Below are 12,376 nucleotides of genomic sequence, written 5' to 3'. Positions count from 1 at the left end.
TGAAAAAGGGAGAAATTGAGAAATTTTCATTTCTACATATGAAGATGACACATCTTTGGCATTATTGTCAAAGAGGGATAAATAGATTGGTTGTCAAGAAACTGTACTAAGATTAGGAAATCACAAAGGGAGAAATCTAGATTTGGAAGATTCTAATTACATCTACCTAATAAGAGGGAGATAATGTTGAGGGAGATATAAGAAGTGATCAAAAGGAAGTCATAAGGATGAGTTGATCGATTGTCTATTAATCATAACATAATTTTGTAACCTATTTATAAGATGGAAGTTTCTGATAGAGGGGGAGATTTTAATACGAGGAGTTATTTTATTTTTTGTATTTTGTTGGTGTTATTGATTAAATTCTAGTAAGTTTGGTTTTCCATCAATGCCAAAGAGGGATATTTTTGAAAATAGATTGATACAAGTATGATAAATGTGTTTCAATCATTATTTTATCACTGATGTCAAACCTACTACTTGCTAGTAAGACAATTTCTTATATGATTTAAGTACTATCATTTATTTGATTGATGAAGAAGATTTGATCAAATGAGGTAACAATAGCACCTAGAGAAAAGGTTGAGTTATGATATAAAAAAGAGTACAAGAATTGGTTAAGACAATGATATTATAGTGCATTGATAATCTACTTAAGGTTGCAAGGATTGGTTACACTAAGTAAGTCTAGAAGAATAATCTTGATCGAGTGGACAGTAGGTGCCAAGAAAAGTTAGTGCAAGCTAAGAAAAAAATTAATTGGAGCTGAGAAAAGTTAATTTCAATGTAAGTCAAGTGAAATAATGTAAGACAAGTAAAGATCAGTTGATGTCAAGCACCAATAAACATTAGCTTGTGCTGAGTGTTTTGACAATGGATGTCAAGTAATGTAATATGTACCGAGCATCAAAAGTTAGTTAATGTTGGGTGTCAACATTATGAGAAATATCAAAAATTCAATGAATCTGAGCTGACAAGTTTAATTTATTAGATTTTGTGATCCATGTGGAAGATAAGGTTGATGAGATGGTGGCACAAAACTCATGGTGATCCATTTTAAGGGAAAATTCAAAGAGAATTGAAGGAGAAGTTTCTAGAAAATATTGAAATGAAATGAGGGCTAGATTCATTGAATCCTACCTAATCTTACCTAACCCTAAAATGGACGATGGAGGATGAATGGAAAAAGATCTTAATTCTCTATTTATAGAGATGGCTAGTCAAAAGAATTGGTTGTCATGTGCAAGGACCAAAGAAAGACAAGGAGTGTAGGGTATTGCTTCATTCAATGACCTAAGAGAAGAGACTACATTGGAAATTAAAGCAAGAAGGCTTAAGGGTATGAATTCTTGAAGGGTGAAAAAGTTATCAAAGATAAAGTATATGAAAGACAAGCAAAATGGAGGACTAAAATATGAATCTGTAATGTGCAAGTGTGATGTATGTTGTTATCAGATTGAACCTTACTATTACTCTATAATCATTGTATCAATCTAGGGTAAATCTTTTGGATTAAGGTTGAGCTAACAATCATTTGTAAATCCTTTAAGTGGGTTATATTCCAAGTGAATGATCTAAAGTCCTCTAACAAGGATCACTCCTAACAAGGTGATTGAAATCTTTTAATTAGGTCACATTTAACAGTGTGCATTGTAATCGATGGTTTTTCTCAAATTGGGTTTCAACATCAAATCATTGTGTCAAATGTGTTAATGAGTCTGTTATGTTTCATGTTTACATTTTTACAAATTTATTTGACAATCACCTACAAGTTTTAGTGGTTACATAATCTAATGGACGCATGATGAAGATGTTTTATGGATACAGGTTCACTAAGCTATGAAAAGTTTTATTTGTACATTTTGACCTTGGATAATTGATTCACCCCCTCCCCCCCCCTCACAACACTAAATGGCTTGGAATTCATTATTCACTCGGCATTTGCATCACTCAAAACTAACTATTTACTTAGCACATATTGTATATCTCGCTCAACATACACTATCTAACAACTTATGCTAGACATACATTATGTGCTCAGCATGAACTAAGTTATGTTTAGTAAATGGCTTAAGTGTATTGTCACTCATATGTAAAAACCAATCTAATATCAACATTGAGTTAACTAATGCTAACTATCATATTGTTAATGGGTGTTTGACCATTTAACTCAACAACTTATACCTATACAAAATATTTAATGAACTATGTAAGCTTAGAAAAAGAATGTCTTTAGGTGAGGACTCCAAGGAAGATGATCATCCAATCTTCATGTTATCAATGAGAGATTTGTATACACTTGAATGCCTATTAGTAATATGTAATGTGCCTATGGGGTTTGGATATACCATACCACAACAAATAAGAGAATCTTACATAGGCTTGATAGATGTCTCTACATTAGGAAAACTCAAAAATCCCATCAAACCAAATTACATGAGAGATACATTTGACATGTACTAGTATATTTTAAAAACAATAAACTCAATGTGTAACAAACACTCCAAATCATGAATGAGAAGGACCACATAGTTCCAAAACCTAAGCAATTCAAAATTAAATTTTGAGCGAATTATATAGGAATAATTTCCTTACTTGTGGCTTGAGCTCTATCTTTCCATATGGGGTTTATTCCATTTTAAAGGTTGCTCATACTATGCAATTGGAGTAGACTCTAGATAGGTATCAACTTAGAATATTTACAGTTACCTATATTTTAATTGGAATATTTATTGATAATTTTGTTTTAATTAAACTACTATTTTGTTAATCTAATTTCATTAGAATGATATTACTATGAATTATTGTTGTTATCAGTTGGAAATCACATAATTTAATCCAAAACTGTATATAATATCTTGATAGTATAGTGAGAGTAGTTATCTGGGATTGAACTTAAACATAGAAATATGTTAACACTATCTCGGTTGGTTAATTTCATCATATATTTGCAATATGACTTAATTGGAAGTCACTTGGATGTTGTGTCTTTGTTTTAGTAGGATTGTTGGAATTGAATGAGACTTCACAAGAAATTGTAGTTAATCATTTAATGAGTTGATATAATGATGTGATTAATTAATTCATATATGTAGTGAAAGAGTCTGCTCAATGTGCATCTTGAAAGATCGTGATATGTGTTCTTATGTGATAAGGATAGTGTATTTGAATTGTCTTAATTAGTTGATAAAGTATGTCTTATGAAGGAAATATATGAATGTATAATTTTTTTGTATAATTCATTCATGTTTTGAATGGAAAGCTAATTTTAGTCTTATATTGTGTGGAACCAAACCTTCTTTTGTCCATAAAGAGATAAGAAATTAATTTTGTAAAAATCATGGATATAATTATTGAATGATGTACATTGCTAGATATTGAATAATTTATATTCATGTGTTGAAATAGAATATTATTCTTCAAAAGTTTCATGGGAACTAAAATAATGATATATTTCATTGCTTGAAGAATACTTTGTGAGATGAGCTGAGGATATGATGGACTTTGGGATGTTTGATATTGAACATGAAATTTTTTATACACACAATTCCAATACTACTCTTAGTTGTACTTGTTTAGTCTTCCTCATTGTTAGGTTGGGTATATTTCATGTCAAGAAAGATTCTAGGAAAGCTTAATAGCTTCATGGTAGGGTGGTAGAGCACTCCTACAATATTCCCACCCTTGTGTTTTTATACAAGTTCTAGAGCTCCTTTACATTTTGGTGATCATGGTTAGACCATCTTGTTATTTTGGTATTTGGTATCTAGTACATGTATTACATTTAAATTTATTCATAATCAAAATCTAATGTTGACTGGTCAATATTCTAATGATTTTTCCTCTCTTTTAATTCTACATTTGATGGAGATTGTTGATGTGTCAATGATTTTTCAGGGATATTCTTTACATATGGTATCAAAGCTCTTGGTTTCACACTAGGGCATTAGGTTCACTATGCTAGAAATACAACTATAAGTCAAATAGAATAATTTAGGTTATATGAGGTGATGAAATGGGTTGCAAGGTGTGTCTTCCAGCTATGATTAATTTGAAATAGATAGATAAGATGCTCCTTATGTATGTCAAGATTTTGGGTTAACATTGCATTCTTTTAAAAATGGTCAAAATGAAAAGTTTATGGAATGATTGGTAATTTTTGTACCTCATATACTTATGATTATATTTTGATTTAGATTGTGTGAAGGTATAATATGCATATTGCTTGATGTATGTATTTCTTTGCATGTGTGACACAAGAAGGGTGTGAATTTCCATTAAGTGTTGAGATAGTCAAATGATAGTTGACTTTTGCACTAGGCTATGAGTGTCTACCAAATCAAGACTTGGCTTTTGATAGAAAAGAAAAGAAAAGAAAAGATTATTTTATTGTATAAATAGCTTGTGATGCACATGCAGTGTAAGAATTATTTTTATGCCAAATTCATGTGGTTTATTGAGTAACCTAGTATGATAAAATAAAATTTTATGAATACATAATAAGCATTTCATGACCTTAGATGAAAAGCCTTCCACTAAAGTAAAAAGGTTTTCCCTATTAGGAGCTACAAGTACCCTTTCTAGGGGATCACCCTCTTAGTGTTGAGGTATTAAATATTGTTTTATGCAAATATAATAACATTATTATTTTTATTGGCCTGTTCCAAATGTATATTTGAAGACTTATAAATATTGTTGGGATAAACCACGGACAGAAATAAAAACTACATGGAAATATAACCAATAACAAAAAATAATAGATCACACAGAAATGAACACAAGGTACCAAGATTTAACATGGTTCACCCAATCCCTAGGCTACATCCACCAAACAACAAGTCCAATCTTATTATTGCAATCCATTGATTACAACCTGATGATAGTCTGTAATCCCTTATAGCTCAATACCACCATAAGAACCAATTTTGTATCACAACATAATGAACATACCTAACCCTAAACCCTTTTATACAAGTATTTTATCCATTTTAGGGTTAGAACATGTCAGCCATATGTTAGCCATAATATGTAAGCTACAACATCGACCATAATATGTCGACCATAATATGTCGGCTACAACATCAACCACAATATGTCGACTACAATGTCGGCCTCAATATGTCGGCCATAGTATGTCGGCTACAATGTTGGCCCGAAACCCCACTAATTATGAAGTGTGTACAGTACTTTCTTGATCAGTCACCATAATCTAACAATCTCCCACTTGGGGACTGATCAGGCTCCACACTAAACAACAATCTCCCACTTGGAGACTGATCCTGTAGCAATACCACTACCACATGGGGCTCCCACTGGATCAAACCACTCTGGACTTTGTTGTTCTTTGATTCATGTTCAATCTAAAAGACCAACCAAAGCTGAAGAGGAGTTCAACTTCTCCCTTATGAAAACCTTTGTGAACATATCTGCTAGATTATCATTTGTATGGATCTTCTCCAGCTTTAACTGTCCATCCTCCAAAATTGATCGAATGAAATGGTACCACAATTGTATGTGTTTGGTCTTAGAATGCAGAGCTGAATTCTTTGCAAGATGAATGGCACTCTAACTATCTGTGAACAAATAATTATCCTTCTGAGGATGTCCCAATTCTTCCAAGAAGAATTGAAGCCATATCATCTCCTTGGTTGCCTCTGTAGTAGCAACATACTCTGCCTCTATAGTGCATAGAGCATTAATCTTTTGTAACCTAGAAACCTAGCTCACGGCTACCCCACCAATAGTAAAGACATAACCTATAGTACTCCACCTATTATCGATATCCCCTACCAAATTTGAGTCAACATAGCCCTATAAATTATTAGTAGAGCCCCCAAAGTGTAAACACTTATAGGATGTTCCTCTCAAATATTTGAGAATCCACTTGACAACATTCCAATGCTCAAATCCTAGATGGCTCATATACCTACTAACGACTCCCACGGCATGTGCAATATCTGGCCTAGTACATACCATAGCATATATTAAGCTTCCTATAGCTAAAGCATAAGGTACCTTGGACATCTTATCCTCCTCTTCCTATGTCTTAGGACAAATCTCCTTACTCAACTTTAAATGACCAGGTAAAGGTGTGCTGACAGCTTTAGCATTCTCCATAGAGAAACGTTGCAACACCTTCTCAATATAATCATCTTGAGATAGCGTCAATGTTCTACTCTTCCTATCTCTACAAATCTTCATACCAAGGATTTTTTTTGCTGCCTCCAAATCCTTCATAGCAAATGCATGTGCTAACTGGCATTTTAGCCCCTTAATATGATCCATGTTAGACCCAAGTACAAGCATATCATCAACATATAAACATAAAATAATGTAGCTATCATCATCCAACCTCTTAAAATAAACATAGTAATCTGAATGACACCTATTATATCCATGCTCATGCATAAAACTATCAAATTTTAGATACCATTGCCGAGGTGCTTCCTTCAAGCCATATAAACTTTTCTTCAATTTGCAGACTAAGTTCTCCTTACCTTTGACTTCAAAACCCTATGGCTGAGCCATATATATTTCTTCATCCAAATCACCATGAAGAAAGATTTTTTAACATCCAACTACTCTAAATGCAAATCTTCAATAGCCACAAGACTTAAAATGGTATGAATAGAAGTCATTTTAACAAAAGGAGAAAATATCTCATTAAAATCAATTCCCTTTTCCTGTACAAATCCTTTTACAACTAACCTGGCCTTAAATCTTTTCTGACCTTCTTCCTCTTCTTTCAACCTATAAACCCACTTATTTTGTAATTCCTTGTTTACCTGCAGGCAACTTGCATAGATCCCATGTCTTATTCTTTAGCAAAGAGTCCATTTCATATTTCATTGCAGACTCCCATTGAATCTTAGTATCCACTTGCACAGCTTCATCATAACTTTTAGGTTCACTAGCATTAGTAAGTAAAATAGAATACAAAGAGGGAGAAAATCTTTGTGGAGGTCTAATTTTCCTCGTTGACCATCTAACATTCACTGGTGTGTGTGGTATTTTTTGTTGCAATAGTTACACATCATGAGTAATGGTTGGAACATCAGCTTTTGGAGTATCACCCAACACTACATAATCATCTTCTTTCTTCTCATGTTGTAGCAATAGATCTTTATACAACATTTTCTCATTGAATATGACATCCCAGCTTCTTACAATTTTATGATTTTCAAAATTCCAAGGCCTATAACCAAATTCATGAATGCCATATCCAACAAAGACACATTTCTTTGATTTAGCATCTAGCTTGGTTCTATTTTCAGAGTCTATATGAGCAAAAGCTTCACAACTGAAGGTCTTGAGAAAAGAATAACTCATCTTCTTACCAGTCCATGCTTCCTCTAAAATACCATAGCCCAAAAGAGTAGAGGTACCTCTATTAATCAAATATACTATAGTATTGACAGCCTCCACCCACATGTGTAAGGTCAACCCAGCATGCAACCTCATGCTCCTTGCGTGCTACATTATAGTCTTGTTCATGCATTTAGCCACTCCATTTTCTTGCAAAGTCCTTGGAATAGTTTTCTATCTACGAATACCATTAGTGGAGCAATAATCTTCAAATTCATGACTACAATACTCACCACCATTAATAGATCTAAGACATTTTAATTTCTTACCAGTCTCATTTTCAACCAAGCATTTCCATTTCTTAAAAGTTTGAAATACATCAAATTTTTGTCTAAGGAAATAAACCCATACTTTTCTAGTTGTGTCATCAATAAATGTAACATAATAATGAGAGCCACCAAGTGAAGATACCTAAGCTAGTCCCCATAAATCTATATGCACAATCTCTAATTTCTTCTTTTTATTTTCCTTCCCAGTCTTTACAAAACTCACTCTCTTTTGTTTTCCATACACACAACTTTCATAGAAATCCATATTAACACATTTCAGACCTGCTAAAACTTTCTTTGAATGAAGTACTTTCATACCTTTCTCCCTCATGTGCCCAAGTCTATTGTGCCATAGCATTGTACCAAAATATATAGTAGCTATTTGTTCTCCTTGCTCAACTACAACAATTGTTCCTGAACATTCATTTTTCTCTGAAAAAATCAAAGTAGAAGGAACAATATGACTTGTACAAAGATATAAGGTTCCTACTTTCACACATTTTGCTACTACAAGGGAACCTTTGTAAACCTTCCAATTTTTATCATTAAAAGTAACTACACAATCCTCATCATCAAGTTTCTCCACTGAAATTAAATTCCTACTCGGCCTTGGAACATGTCTTACCTCATGTAGTAGCCAATGATTCCCATTCTACAAATTAATCTTAATTTTTCTCTTTCCAACAATCTGACAGGGTTCATTATCCCCCAAATAAACAAGCCCAAAATCCCCTTGGACATAATCAATGAAATAACCTCTATGAGGTGTAGCATGAAATGAAGCACCAGAATCTAAAACCCATGAATCATCAACACTTTCTAAAGATAGAGCAAAGCATCCTCTTCAGATTTGTTACTTACCACATTTTTCTCCTTTTCTCCATTTGATTTATCTCCTTCATTTTTCTTTCGATTCTAGCAATCTTTCTTTTTGTGCCCTAGTTTTCCACAGTACTAGCAGTTGTTCGATCCTCTTGATTGAGACCTCTTCCCTTTTGACTTTCCTCTTGATTTCCCATAATTTCCAGAGTTACTTCCTCTCTCAATCATTTTGCCCCTGCTTTGTGCATTCAAAGCACTTCCTGATGTAGATCCATCCGAGGATTTTGTACAAGTTTTCTCATTGAAAACAACACCGATCACATCATCATATTTTAGGGTACTAGATCCAGGAATAGAATTACTCACAACCACTACCAAGCCATTCTAGCTTTTAGGCAAATAACACAAAATCAAGAGAGCCCTAATTTCCTCATCAAAATTGATACCCATAGAAGATAACTAACTGGTAATTGTATTAAACTCATTTAAATGATCTGCAACAGATCCACCTTCTACCATTTTCATATTAAATAAATTCTTCATGAGAAATACCTTGTTTGAAGCAGAGGGCTTTTCATATAGTGTCACTAGGGTTTTCATCAACTCTTCTATCATCTTTTCTTTTGTAATATTAAATGCCACTGATGGTTCCAAGCATAACCGAATGCTTCTGAGTGCCTTTCTGTCCAAAAGATCCCATTTAGAATCTGACATAGTTCCTTGATTCTTGGCTTTACCTTCCAACGGCTTCCATAAATCCTTCTAATACATATAGTCTTCTATTTTCATCTTCCATAACTAGAAGTTCTACCCATTAAACCTATCAACCCTCAGCTTACCCTCATCTACCATTGTTCACACTCAACCATGAGACTCCCACTCAACCGTGAAACTTTCCTATAGAGAATAACTGAAAAATAACTAGGCTTTGATACCACTTGTTAGGATAAACCACGGACATAAATAAAAACTACATGCAAATATAACCAATAATAGAAAATAATAGATCACAAAAAAATGAACACAAGGAACCAAGATTTAATGTGGTTCACCCAATCCCTGGGCTACGTCCACCAAACAACAAGTTAGATCTTATTATTACAATCCAGTGATTACAACCTGATTACAGTCTATAATCCCTTACAGCTCAATACCACTGCAAGAACCAATTTTGCATCACAACATAATGAACGTACCTAACCCTAAACCCTTTTATACAAGTATTTTATCTATTTTAGGGTTACAACATGTCAGCCATATGACAACCATAATATGTCAGCTACAACATCAACCATGGCCCAAACCCCACTAATTATGAAGTATGTACAGTACTTTCCTGATTAGTCACCATAATCTAACAAATATGAGAGGAGGAGACATGTCTCATGAAGATACATGTCTCTACAGTTAATCATCATTAGATAATAATAAATATATTAACATTAATATAAGTAACCATATATACATATATAATAAGCTATATATATATATATATATATATATATATATATATATATATATATATATATATATATATATATATATATATATATATATATTAATATGTATGTATATATACATACATATTATATTATAAATATATATTATATATGTGTGTGTATGTGTAAAAGAATATTTGTCTAAATGATGATTTACCGTCAAGGCACATATGATGAAACAATTTTGGTAATGGAAAAATATTAGAACTCTATGTCCTACCAAGATTTGAATTGTAGAATTTTGCATGGTGATGCCTTGTTTCATTGACTTGACCACATCTTGATGTCAATTCTAAGGAAATTTAAGCTATTGTTCTTATATTATATAAGTTGAACTATTGAATTGTTTTAGGCTTATAAAGTTGCATATTACTTTATGTTATTGATTGAAAATGGGCTAAGGGCATATCTCTAGTGTTGTAATGATATTTTGAAGACTATAAGAATTGAACATCTAGTGACATTTGTTGGCATCTCCAAATATTTCCCTAGAGTAAAATGAGCTAGAGTAAAATTGAGCTAGAGTAAAATGAGCTTTCTAGGGGTTCATCCTTTTTATGCTTATAAGGTTGCATATTACTTGATGTTGTTGATTACAAATGGGCTAAAGGCATATCTCTAGTGTTGTAATGATATTTTTAAGACTATAGGAATTGAACATCTAGTGAAATTTGTTGGCATCTCCAAATATTTCCCAAATTTTTCTTACTCTTGCATCTCTATTAGGATAAAAAAAAAGCTTATGCATACATAATAAAAATTTCATGACCTTAGATGACAAGCTTTCCACTACAGTAAAAAGGTTTTTCCTATTAGGAGCTACAAGTAACCTTTCTATGGGTTCATCCTCTTAGTGTTGATGTATTAAAAGTTATTTTATGCAAATATAATAACATAGCCATTTTTATTGGTTGCAAATGTAGCTTTAAATACTTATAAATATGAGATGAGGAGACATGTCTCTATGGCTAATCATCATTAGATAATAATAAATATATTAACTAAGATAAATAATCACATATACATATAATATATAATATATAAAATATAAAAAATTATATATATACATATGTATAATATAATATGTACCTATATATTCACACACACACACGCATACATACATACATACATACATACATACATATACATATATGCATAAATATACATACATACGCGCACACACACAAACACGCACACACACATACATATTGTTGATCTCTAAGCCTATGTTTCCTACTAGTGTCTACCACTTAGTAATTTACAAGTTAGAGTTGGAGGGTCATCACTATGACCAAGTCATCCAAAGAAAATCAAGCTACAAAAGGATTGTTTTATTTGACAACATATGTCAAGAAAGTCAAAGGTTGTCGAGCACTCCAATTGATAACAAGAAAGCATATAAGCAGAGTAATTGAATTGAGATAGAGTAATTCAGTTGAGACCAAGCAGGATGAAAATTATTTATTATTGAGTAACATAATATAGTGAGTTTGTAGAAGCTGAGTGATAACATGAATGTTAGTTATGACCAAGTGTTAGAACATTCAAGTACTGAGTAAACCAGTATTAACATATGATTTTTTAATTGCACATTTTTTTTGTAAATCATTCTAGATTACCTTTACACAACATTTACAGATCATAGAGATAATTAAGGAGTATATTATGCATTTTGTGAGATGGTATGAATCCCTAGGCATGAAAAGTAACCAATCATAAAATCAAAAAGTAAACAACAAAGCAGATGAAATATGGATCATTGCTCCTAATCTAGAACTTTTAAGGATTATCTATTTAAGAAGGGTCCATGCCCTAGGATTGAGAGAGAGATATGAATGAGCATATGGAAGTGAAGTGAAGGAGAAAGCTAAGTATAGAGAAAAGGAGTTTAGACAGTGTAACTAGAGAAGTGAAGAAAAAGATAAATATATCAAACATGGAGATTAGATTAGGATTTTGAAGAGAGAAGATTTATGATCAGCTTTTATAGAAAATCAAAGGGTTAGGTACTGAATCAATTTTAACATATTGAGTCAGGGAAAATCCCTTAATATAGTGGTTTTAAAAAACCTATGCAAATCTCCTAACAGATTCCTTACTTTATTGTTAGTGTAAAATCCTTTAGCAGGGTGAGGCCTAACAGTCTTAAAAGATTTTAATAGAGCAGACCCCTCACGTGGTAGATCATTTGATATGATCAAAATTTTAACCCTAATATGTTTACTTGCAACAATGAAAATTAGTGGGTTTCATCCCCAACCTAGTCTTACCATCATATTGAAGTGTTTCTAGGTAACCAAAATCATTGTGTTATGTGTTGATAATTTTCATCAATATTATGATCAAGCATTACATTTTTATATTTTTATGGTGTAAGATTTTAGATATGAGATGGATTAGATGTGAATCCTTTTATCAATA

The sequence above is a fragment of the Cupressus sempervirens genome, chromosome 2 (genome assembly GCF_028749045.1).
Source record: "Cupressus sempervirens isolate cs-2001-9-10 chromosome 2, ASM2874904v1, whole genome shotgun sequence".
Taxonomy (NCBI): domain Eukaryota; kingdom Viridiplantae; phylum Streptophyta; class Pinopsida; order Cupressales; family Cupressaceae; genus Cupressus; species Cupressus sempervirens.
The sequence above is the reverse complement of the archived record's forward strand: the minus strand, read 5'-3'. Positions refer to the sequence as shown.